Source organism: Etheostoma spectabile, unplaced genomic scaffold (assembly GCF_008692095.1).
Source record: "Etheostoma spectabile isolate EspeVRDwgs_2016 unplaced genomic scaffold, UIUC_Espe_1.0 scaffold00004800, whole genome shotgun sequence".
NCBI lineage: Eukaryota > Metazoa > Chordata > Actinopteri > Perciformes > Percidae > Etheostoma > Etheostoma spectabile.
In genome coordinates, this window is record NW_022603194.1 from 18825 (window position 1) to 31291 (window position 12467).

Here is a 12467-nt window from a genome sequence, read left to right on the forward strand (position 1 = left end):
AAACTGTTCCATCTCCTCTGAATCACCATCTGCAAATTTTCAAGCCTCATTGGCATGCCGACCACCACCTACAGTAGGTAAATCACTGGCTAGCTATGCATGAGTACCTAGGCAACCTTAAAATCTTAAAAAAAAACACAACTGATGCTGAAAATAAAGTGACAGGTGATTGGACACTGGCACAAGCACATGAATGGAAGTTATGATTCTATGGTTATTTCTGAGATTGAGACAACAAAAGGCATTCTTTAAGGGTGGTAGCAAACCAATGACTCATCACAGTATACCAAATTGCAGAGGTTTCTTCATGAACAATATTGTGTTTTCTCATAGGTACTGGAAGCCACCCGTCTCCACCAATGTCTCTCTTAGCATTTATTTTCAGAAATGCTTTGGCATTTTTTAACTCCCTTCGATAGCTCAGTTGGTAGAGCGGAGGACTGTAGAGGCTTAAAGTTGAAATCCTTAGGTCTCTGGTTCAAATCCGTCTCGAAGGAGCATTTTTTTCCAGATTTTACGTTTGGGGATCAATAAAGAATTTCTGATTCTGATGTAGAGATGGACGGATGACCCAAAAGCATATTGCTTCTTGCCCACATAACAAGAATAAAAAATAGGTGGGGAGATAGAGTTAAGCCCTGACAGAATAGAGAACTACAGACAAAAGATGTGAAATAGTGCAACCAGAGAGTAAGTGTGACCAGAAGAATTGGAAAAAACTAGACTATAAAGACAACCTTTCTTCAAGAATCTTTATTGTGTTGACATGGGCCCTCATTTATGAAATGTGCTAAAACAGGTGTAGGACGGCGTACGCCGATTCCCACCCAAGTTCGTCATTTATCAATTTGAACGTGAGCGTAGGCTGCAAAAATTCTCACTCTGTCTGACCTTGTTACTTAAGTTTACGCAGACACCCTCATCACCTTTAAGTAAACATAACACAATATAAAACTAGAGGAAGGCGGTGCAGTACAGCTCAATCCAGCATGGGAGAGTTCTAGCCCAACCAGGCTCCTCTCTTTACCCTGTCTTTCTAATTACACTGTGATTAGTTTTAGACTGCCGGGGGACTTCCTTTGACACTAGCTCCTCTCTCCTCGCTCTCTTTATTTTCCGTTTGTGTGCATCCATGTCCCAGAATTGCTTCAGTCTGTGTTACCACGTTTGCACTGAACGTTGTATTGTCCAGCAGAAAGGCAACAGGTGTGTTACTTTTCGACTGTGATTTATACCATAGCATTGCAAGCATTTTTCCCAGGTTTGATTTCCAGCCATCGCAGTTGCCTTTACAGGTTTTTGAAGCCATATACAACATTAACATTACATGTTATTTTACCAAACCAACGGATTTCTTCTTTTATTCAGTGATATTTCAATTTCCTTGCGGGAGTCATCCCCCAAAAGGATTAATAAAGATAAGTCTATGTCTATCTCGAAAAAGTAAAAAAATCTGAAAATCTTCAGGAGATTAGCTCAGTGTAGAGCTCATGCTTTCATATGAGGACATGACATCTCCAGCAGGTAGTATGGTAGAGTCTTTAAAAGAGCTGCAACAGATATGGTTGATTACCTGTGGTAATCTGACTGGTAGGATTATAGAACGTTGTGGTAGACTAGATAGCAATTGGCAGAGGATCGTTTCGATCCATCGATCTCTGGGTTATGGGCCCAGCACGCTTCCGCTGCGCCACTCTGCTCTGCTTTACATGTCCTGTGACTGGAATATCTTCAATTCACATTTTGAAGGAAGGACCAAGGTTCCAACAGCTTACGGGTTGTAAAGTTAAACATTTGGTAGACCTTGCAACTATCTTTTATGTGAGCTTCCTGATTAATCACACAATGATTATTCACACAGGATGAGCACTGTATACTCTGACTGCAGCAACACAAGTTCAAATTTCAGTGATACCTAATTTTTATAGTGATTACGAGACTGAATGCAAAGTGTGTATCCCCCATGTAACTCAAAGCCTATCACTTCCAGTCAATACTGTCAAATTGGAGCTCCTTTAATTACATTACAACCAGGTGACTCCTCAACATGCCCCCACTAATGTACTGTTTACAGTCTAAATGGCCAAGGACATTAAACCCTGTAGCTCACTTTAAACTAGATGGGAAAGTTGATGGTTTTATCTTTTTCACCTGTGCTGTGGCTTAAGAACAGGTTCCACTGAGATTTGAACTCAGATCTGCTGGATTCAGAGTCCAGAGTGCTAACCATTACACCATGGAACCTTTAAACTTGCTAGAAAGGTTTTCTATGCAGTTTATTTCATAATATCCACATGTGTGACATTAAAGGCACACAAAAATAAACAAGATGAAAAAGCAACAATTACTGGCCAACTTAAGTCTATTTCCAGTCTGTTGATGTCTAACAAAGTGTCTGTTGCTGCAAGTGTCTGACGTGAAATGTCTCCACCTGCTGTAGAGTAAACCTAATGACATGTTAAGTTTATTTCGTCCATAAAAATGGAAACTACAGTGCTCATACCCCCGCCGTAACCCATAACAAACAGAGTATAATACAACAAATATACTACAGTGCAAGTACATAAATATGGTAAAATAGAAACTGTAAAAAAGTACGGGGCGGCTGTGGCTCAGTGGTAGAGCGGTTGCCTGCCAATCAGAAGGTGGTCGGTTCGATCCCTGCCCCTGCAGTCATTGTCGAAGTGTCCTTGGGCAAAACACTGAATGTAGAAAGAAAAACCTGCCCCCGGTGCTGCGCATCGGAGTGTGAATGTTATGAATGTTTATCTGAGAGCAGGTGGCACCTTGTACGGCAGCCCCGGTCACACAGTGTATGAATGTGTGTGCGGTGAATGTTTCCTGTAGATGTAAAGTGCTTTGAGCAATTGTTAAGACTAGAAAAGCGCTATAAAATACAGCACATTTAAAGTGCTTGTTTTGCTGTCTGATAGTCTGAGGTATAAAAAGAGAGCATACCTCTTAGTTTGTGTCCCAGGAGGTCTTAGTCTACCACTACGTTCTATAACCCTACCAGTCAGATTACCACAGGAGGTAATATCTTCTGCAGCTCTTTAAAGAATACCTGCTGGAGATGCAGGTCCTCATACATGTAAGCATCATGCGCTCTACACCACTGAGGGTTAGATTTTCGAGATAGACATAGACTTATCTTTATTAATCCTTTTGGGATGACTCCCGCAAGGAATTTGAAATATCACTGAATAAAGAAGAAACCTGGGTAAAACATGTAATGTTAATGTTGTATATGGCTTCAAAACCTGTAAATGCAACTGTGGTGGCTGTAAGTCAAACCTGGGCAAAATGATTGCACTGCTACAATATAAATCATAGTCAAAAGTAACACACCTGTTGCCTTTCTGCTCTGGACAATACAACGTTCACTGCAAATCTTGTAACTCAGACTGAAAATAATGATAAGAAATACATTCATGAGACGTGGCTTCCTGTACCTATGAGATAACACAACATTGTTAATGAAGGCACATCTGCGTTTTTTTTATACTGTGATGAGTCATTGGTGTGCTAGCACCCTAAAGATTGCCTTTTGTTAGGGAGGGACATCACTGATGCAGTCTGGGACTGCGCTCAGACTAGAAAATGGCACTTCTCATCCTGTGCCCGTCTTAGCTTGATACAGTTCAAGGTTTTTCACAGAATTTACTACACAAATCCCAACTATCAAGAATTTATTCTGACATTCAAGATAGGTGTGAGCGCTGCAATTCTACACCAGCAGATATGTCGCATATGTTTTGGACCTGTTCTAAACTAAGAGATTTTTGGTCATATGTCTGCAACATTTTGAATGATGCTTTTGATACCAAAGTGAAAACCCTCTGCAGACATGGCCATCTTTGGAGTCTTGATTAATGAGATCTTGTTGCCCACTGATAAGAAGAATGCTTTTGCTTTTGCGTCTTTGTTAGCCCGTAGAAGATAGCTTTACAGTGGAAATCTCCTGATCCCCTAAGGTCTGTCTGGCTCAGTGAACTAATGTTTTTCTTGAAATTAGAAAAAATTAAGTACTTCTCCAGAGGTCAATAGTTATTTTATTTCACAAAATATGGGACCCGTTGATTTTGTATTTTGATAAGCTCAATACTCTCCGTAAGACAACAGGGCCCTGATGTTTTTTTTTTTCTTTTTTCTTTTTTTCAACCATGTGTAGCTACAGGCATGTATAATGTAAGAGTGTTGAGTGCCCCCCCCCCCTTTTCTTTCTCCTTTTTTCTTTCTTTTTTTTTCTTCTCATTATTATGTACTTATTTTCATTATCGTTATTATTATTAGCCTTAATTATTTTAATGGCAGTAAGTGTTGTTGTGGGTGGGTGGATGGGATTGATTGACAAAGTATGTTAAACCAATTCAAGATATTCTATTTATATGCATCCTATACAGTGTTACCTTTCTTGAATAAAAATCTGTTTTAAAAAAAAAAAAAGATTGCCTTTTGTTGTCTCATCGCAGAAATAACCACAGAATCACAACTTCCTTCTTGTGTATGCCAGTATTCAACCAACCACTGAAAGTCGGGTATTTCCAGCATCAGTTGTGTTTTTAAAACACCTGCCCCGTGTAGGGTTGAACTCACGACCTTCAGATTATGAGACTGACGCGCTGCCTACTGCACCAACGAGGCTATGAAAACACTTTCGATGGTTGGGAAAATTTCGTAAAAACTAACAATTTGGTCTTCAATCTTAATAAAAGCAATGTATGTGGAGACCTATGCACTCCACATACATTGCCAACTTTGCGTAGGAATCGGCGTACGCCCGGTCCTACGCCGGTTTAGGTCGTATGCACGTTTCAGAAATGAGGTTCAATGTGAGCACAATAAAGATTTCTTGAAGAAAGTTTGTACTTTAAGTTCTAGTTTTTTATTCCAATTCTTCTGGTCACACTTGTACTATTTCATAACTTTTGTCTGTAGTTCTCTATTTTGTCAGGCTTAACTCTGTCCCCCCCGCCTCTTTTTTTGTTTCTTGTTATGTCCTTGCAAGAAGTATTATGCTTTTGGGTCGTCTGTCCCATCCGTCAGGCCAAAGAAACAGATCAGCATGTAACTTTGCAAATCAGTGGCTCACCCTGGCCGCCATCAATGATGCCATTTGGACTTCCAAAACTTTTGGTAAGAAAGCACATGCAGATCCCCTTCCCTCAAAACGTGAATCACAGATTTTCCAGCACCGGACTTGATCAGACTGGGAATATGCAAAGAGATGTTCACAAGTTCATCCGAGGTAAATACTCGGCCCACATTCACACAGACCTAAAACTACTCATTTAATGCTGGTTACAATTTTCTAAAATAAACATGTCAGAGAAAAATTGCAAAGAGTGAAGGGTGTTTGATAACATTTTTTAACAAGGTATTGGCTCATTATTGCTTCAGTAACTCCTTCAAGATTCTTCGAGGTAAGCAGGAAGCTCACATAAATGATAGTTGCAAGGTCTACCAAATGTTTAACTTTGCAACCCGAAAACTGTCCCTCAAAATGTGAATCTCTCAAATTTTCCTTCCCCTGAACTAAACAGCAGAGTCAGAGTGGTGCAGAGGCGGAAGCGTGCCGTGCCCATAACCCAGAAGGTCGATGGATCAAACTATCTTGCTGCTGCAGAGTAAACTTTTATGGCACGTCAAGTTTAAAATGGCAACTTGCATTGCTGATACCTGTCGTAACACCCATTAAACTGGAACATAATACATTATATTATACAAATATTATTTTTGCACATTTACGTAGGTGAAACGATTCCTCACAGTGGTGCTGGAGGCCAGGGGTGATGCCATCCAGAGTAACTATCTCTTTGGATATTGCTCACGGAGGTGCTTGGGCCCCAGAGCAATAACTTCAGTTTTATCTGAGTTTAACATTAGAAAATTACAGGTTGTTTGTCTCTACAACTCTCAATAAGTTATTTACACTGCTGAAAAGCATTTCACATTTTTTAAATTACCTTCACTGCTAAAAGCATAATAATAAAATGTAAATATTTCTAAAAATGAAATAGTGTAATTTTATAGGATGTTTTTAATTTTTCCATCTTATTTCTATGCTTCTATAACATGAACTAACAATTTTATTCACCTACAGGTAGCACTACTGCTGTTGTTTTACAGCAGACTACAGCAAATTCAAAATACAGTAAATAAATGTAAATTAAATGTTACTATACCCATAATCAATTTCAATTTTATTATTATAGTATCAATTCATACAAGAGTTATCTCAAGACACTTTACAGATAGACCCACTCCAGAATTTACAAGGACCCAACAGTTCTAGTAGTTTCCTCCAGAGCCAGCAACAGTGCGACAATGCAATGCATATTACAGTAATGAACCGAAAAGAAAGTTATCGTATTTTACGGTAAGTAACTGTAGAAATTACAGTAAAGTCTAACGTGTTGGGTGCGTAACTACTGCTCTAATTTAGGCCAATGTTGGACATCGTACAGATCTTTCTGCAGACCTTCACCAGCTAAATACCAATTCCCTCCGGGAGTTGAACCCAGGCCACCTGGGTGAAAACCAGGAATCCTACCCCTAGACCATATGTGAGGTCATAGGATAAGTATGTAACTACAGCTCTGCTTTAATAGCAGGACCAATGACACAGATCTTACTGATCTTGCCGCAGACCTTCACCGTTTAACTAATACGCTTCCTCAACCGGGAGTTGACAGGTCTCACAGGCCTTCTCTTGACGTGAATGAAGAAGCTTCTTTTTAAGTTTTATCTTGAAGCTTTGAGTGTTCTTTAGGTTTTTATATCTGCTTTAACTATTACCGGACAGCGGGGGCACAGAGCAGAGCAGAGAGGCCGTTAGGGAGGAATCCTCCTCCGTGTTCAGCTCCATTTTGAACTGGCGGTAAAAAACTTAACATTGGAACTTTATGACGAATAGAAATGTTGACAGGTTGATTTCTGTTAATAACAAACACAACTATAGTCAATAGAAAAAGAAAATACATATATGAAAAGCCGTCTTGGTTCATCTTTCCACTGTTAAATGCACCTCTCCATATTTCCTGACATCTCCCCCCCCCCCATTGTTTTGCTTTGGTTCCACTTTTGTGCGCTCCCCCGGGTCATTGGGCCACTTGCATGGGGGGGGGGGGGTTTGGCCCCGTCATAACTGTTGGCAGTTCTAGTTATTCCTGACTTGTATTTCGGTTAACCCTCTGGGGCCTGAGGTTATTTTCAGAGACAGGATAATAGCGCATTTTTTTTCCTCTGAGAGATGTCCCTAAGATTGAGTAATCAAAAACAAAATGGTGTCTTACAAACAATAAGTGTTGCTAGGTTACAACCCTGTCTATTATTTTCATCTAGCAAGCTAAGATAACTCGAGCAGACAGTGTTGAATAGTTTAATAAACAACTTGATTTGATTCTTTGATACTTGTTGGCACATTGGTAATCACAGAGATGATTTTCATTTTCATTGAAAGATTTTTCACAGATCATTTTTAAAATCTGCTTATATACATATCAGTAAACTAGCACATTTATCGGAACATTTGTATTCTTCATTTCATTGTTTATTGATAAATATACTTGATTAAATCTACTAACCAGGAGAGAAGGGGGGGGGGTATATCATTTTTTACCCGATCCCAGTCCTAATATTCAGATACAGAGTTGGATCTGATACATATATTTACCTACAGTGTTAAATGATGAAAGATATGCTGAAAGCACCTCCAATAGAATTGATATTAGTACTGATGCATTATGCGGAAACTTAATGGGTTAATTTAAGAAGCTGAATTTGAACAACTTAATAGATGTTTTATAATCTCTTTAACAGTTACTTTTCTTTTAGAAACTTAAAATGTGTTGTGTTTAAAATGTAAATTCTGAAAAGCATAGAATTTGTCAAAGTAGCATAAATAGGGCTGTTGTGAGTTTGCAGGTGCAGTGAAATTTTCCATGGTAACAGGGAGTTCCACCAATCAGATATGTCACTGTAAAAAATAGAAAGTTGGCACATCAAAGGAATGCTTTTGATCCTTTAATGCGGATCAAAGGTGCTTACGATGTTCCATCTACACCATTTAATGCATATACACATCATCTTTCTTATTGATTAATATAATTTAATGATCCTCAGTGGGGAAATTACAATTTACACTGGGTTACTAATCACACACAGGGCTGAAATACACACACGCAGGACCTATGCATGCACACGTGAGAGAACTGCAGTATGTACATTTGACCACGACGTGACTTGAACAAGCAACCTTCTGATCTGGAGTCAGACGCGCTACCATTGTGCCACGAGGTCTACTGATTAATGCATGTACACATCAACTTTCTTTTTGATTAATGCATAGCTGTTCTTTTTAAGGCATTAACACATATGCATATATGCCTATATGTTATATGCCTATACGTTCTTTTTGAGTAATACATACAGACATCATCTTTCTTTTTGATTAATATAATTTAATCTATAATATTTATAAATCCCCAGTGGGGAAATTACAATTTACACTCTGTGTACATTTTGTTAGTAATAACACACAGGCCTGAAATACACACACACACGCTCAGGATCTATTCAAGCACAAATGGAGAGATGTGAGAGGGAGTGGGCTACCAGCTGGACCAGCGCCTTGAGCGGTTGGGGGGGTACCTGGCAGTTCCCAGGATGTGAAGTGGCATCCGACCACACTCTGTAATTTGGTCCGCATGGGGACTTGAACTGGCGACCCTCCGGTTCCCAACGCAGCTCCCTACATGTGCCAACATTCTATTTTTTACAGTGACATATCTGATTGTAACGACAAATGTCAGGAAATATGGAGAGTGCTTAAGACATCTTTTTAAAGCAGATGGACTTTTCCTTAAAGGAGAATTCCAGTCAATTTCAACACGTAGCTCTGTAGTTTGTACATTAGAGGTCTGTCAGTGGAGAGAGAAATGAAACCAATCGGTGGTGTCTACCCCGTGTTATCCTCCTGCTAGAGTTAGCACCCAACAGCCTTAAACAGGGACAGTTAGTTTAAACCTGTTTTTAGCCTCTAAACAACCAATCAACCTCACTGAATACCAAACTGATTTTCACACGTTCTTTTGCTGCAAAGGTCATACATGTAGCTATGATACAGGATACATGGTTAGGCGTATTTTAATATTCATAGTGGGCAGTAACTAGAATATTCTGATATGATATAAGTCACCAGACGTCCGAGATCAAAACTGGGAACGTAATCCCTGAAATGGAGAGAAACGGGACATTTCCAGTTTGACTATCAATCTGATTGAAAAACCTAATGTTGTGTCTTTAAAACAGAACAGGGACAGAGGTAGTTTTTATGTGATGTAGGCTATGATTGGTATTTTGTAAATCACACACTATAATATGGTAGAGAAGCAGAAACAGATAGTGGCAGTAAAGTCAGATATTTTAATTTTAATTATAGAAACAAAATGATTATATTAGTTAGTCTACTTGAAGCTTTTTTTATTTGTCTCTCTCTCTCACTCATACCACACACACACACACACAGACACACACTTTGCTACCACGTTGTTCTGCATCCATCTCCTCCCAGCCCTTGACATTTAGCAGCCCCACTCCCAACACACACACACACACACACACACACCACACACACACACACAACACACACACACACTAGGGCGGCACGATATTGACAAAATGTGATATTGCAATATTGATTATGAAAACTGCAATATCGATATTTTTTCTGATATTTTTACACTGTAAAATTACAAAATAGATTCATAACAAATTAAACTATTTCTCTTACAACAAAAGGGTTATTTAAACTGACATATCGAAGTGGTCAACACCCCTGAGCGTTTTGGGTTCAGTGCCTTGCTTCAGAGCACTTGGCAGTGCCCAGGAGGTGAAGTGGCATCTCTCCAGCCACCAACCCACACTTTGGTCCACATGGGGACTTAAACCAGCAACCCTCTGGTTCCCAACCGAATGATCTACTGCCCCCCCCTAAACATTTGATCCCGACATAATTTGAACACACAACTTTCTGATCTGGAGTCAGACACGCTACCGTTGTGCCACAAGGTCTACTGATCAATAAATATACACATCAACTTCCTTTTAGATTAATGCATAAACACTAACTTTCTTTTTAATTAATGTATATACACATCAACTTTTGTTTTGATAAATTTATAAACATCAACTTTTGTTTTGATAAATGCATATACACTAGGGATGAGCGAGTACAGCGTTATCTGTATCTGTATCTGTTTACCACATGAATTATCTGTATCCGGATCCGTACTCTGACTGGGCGGGGCCTAAACCGGAAATGGTCAGATTTAACCAGGAAGTGGGTCGGGTTCTTTTGAAATGGGCGGGGCTTTAACCGGTATGTTATTTAAGCATGCAATTGATATGAGTTGATCAAAAATTGTTATATTTATTGCTGATTTGAAAACTATTTACATGACAGCATCAAGCTTCAGATCAATGGTGTTGTCATGGTAACAAACAAACTATATACAGAACGTTGAATAATGAATACAACACATGCGGTTGCAATTATGAAGTAAAATGTAATGAACAAGAGTTTTCATACTCAATATAACTTTCTTTTTTTAACTTTTTATTTTTTTAGGATCAGTGTGATTTTTTTTTTTTTTTTTTTGGTTCTTTTTTATTATTTTTTTATTTCCACACCAGGTATGTGTGAAATGTGTGTGTGTGTGTGTGTGTGAGTCAGCTGACAGTTAAAAAAAAAATCTCCGATGGCAGAGACGCAACTGGAGTTGCATTTAAACAAGCAGCATGTCTGAAACCCACGTTCACCAGAAATCTACTGGTTACTATGTAAGGACTACAAACCCCACGTTTACCAGAAATCTACTGGTTACTATGTAAGGACTACAAACCCCACGTTCACCAGAAATCTACTGTTACTATGTAAGGACTACAAACCCCACGTTCACCAGAAATCTACTGGTTACTATGTAAGGACTACAAACCCCACGTTCACCAGAAATCTACTGGTTTCTATGTAAGGACTACAAACCCCACGTTCACCAGAAATCTACTGGTTTCTATGTAAGGACTACAAACCCCACGTTCACCAGAAATCTACTGGTTACTATGTAAGGACTACAACCCCACGTTCACCAGAAATCTACTGGTTACTATGTAAGGACTACAAACCCCCACGTTCACCAGAAATCTACTGGTTAGTAGCTCGTTCGAGATGACGAGAGCAGGCGGCAGCAGCGGGGGGCGGTGACAGAAAGCTGCGGTAAAGTCGGACAGTTTCCAGACGATTCCAGCCGCCTTCAGGCTGGACAGGAAGTGATGAAAACACTGTGGTGCGATTCTGATTTAATAAAATATAATCAACCCACATATCAGCTTGTACACAGTCTCCAGTTGTTTTAATTATGACAGAGTAGCTGGCAAAGTGCTCTACATGCGATCTGTTGCTGATTTTTAATGAACAACACACTGTAGATAATACATGATCTTATCAGATTAGTCTGTCTGACTTCTAAACGTCTCTATCAGCCACACAGCATGTGTTCTTTACAGAATAAGTCTTTAAATCAGACAAATAGTAATTAAAATCCCTCCGATTCAAAAACGATAAAAAAAGTTATATAAAACGTCATCATGTTGTAAACCAATCACTGTTCAATCAGCTGAGAAGCCGCGCGTTTCCCAGCATGCTCTGGGTCCGCCTGGGTCCGCCTGGCTCTTGCAGTCGGTGAAAAGCAACTGCGCCGCCTGCGTCTCAGACCTGCGGCCGCCTTGCTCTCGTGAGATTTCCGTTGCCCACGTGTGCATGACGTCAGAGCAAGTCGGGATCAAGTCGACACAAATCTAACCGGCATGCAACGGGCGCCGATCGCCGTGATCGATTCTGCGCAGACCTGGCTCATCTCGAACGAGCCTACTATGTAAGGACTACAAACCCCACGTTCACCAGAAATCTACTGGTTACTATGTAAGGACTACAAACCCCACGTTCACCAAAATGTACTGGTTACTATGTAAGGACTACAAACCCCACGTTCACCAGAAATGTACTGGTTACTATGTAAGGACTATAAACCCCACGTTCACCAGAAATCTACTGGTTACTATGTAAGGACTACAAACCCCACGTTCACCAGAAATGTACTGGTTACTATGTAAGGACTACAAACCCCACGTTCACCAGAAATCTACTGGTTACTATGTAAGGACTACAAACCGAAGTTAAAAACAAACCTGAAGCTGAAGAAACCCTAACTTTAACGGAACAGATCCGCAGACCTGAGTGACTGACGGAGCAGGAGAGAGAGAGAGAGAGAGAGAGAGAGGAGAGAGGAGAGAGAGAGAGAGAGAGAGCATTTCTCCGTGTTCTGTGTGTGTGTGAGTGAGTCCAAGTGTGTTTGTAGGCAGGGGGGGGGCCTGTGATTATCACAGAACGCTGCGCGGCCAGTTGAGGA

At 40.0% G+C, this 12467-nt stretch overlaps 1 non-coding gene across 1 annotated transcript; it reads right to left on the reverse strand.

The window, feature by feature from the left end:
* Nucleotides 1-8229: 8229 nt before the first annotated feature.
* trnaw-cca (transfer RNA tryptophan (anticodon CCA)) lies at nt 8230-8301 on the reverse strand. Its single transcript has one exon. It is a non-coding gene; the product is annotated as a tRNA-Trp (tRNA).
* Nucleotides 8302-12467: the final 4166 nt, after the last annotated feature.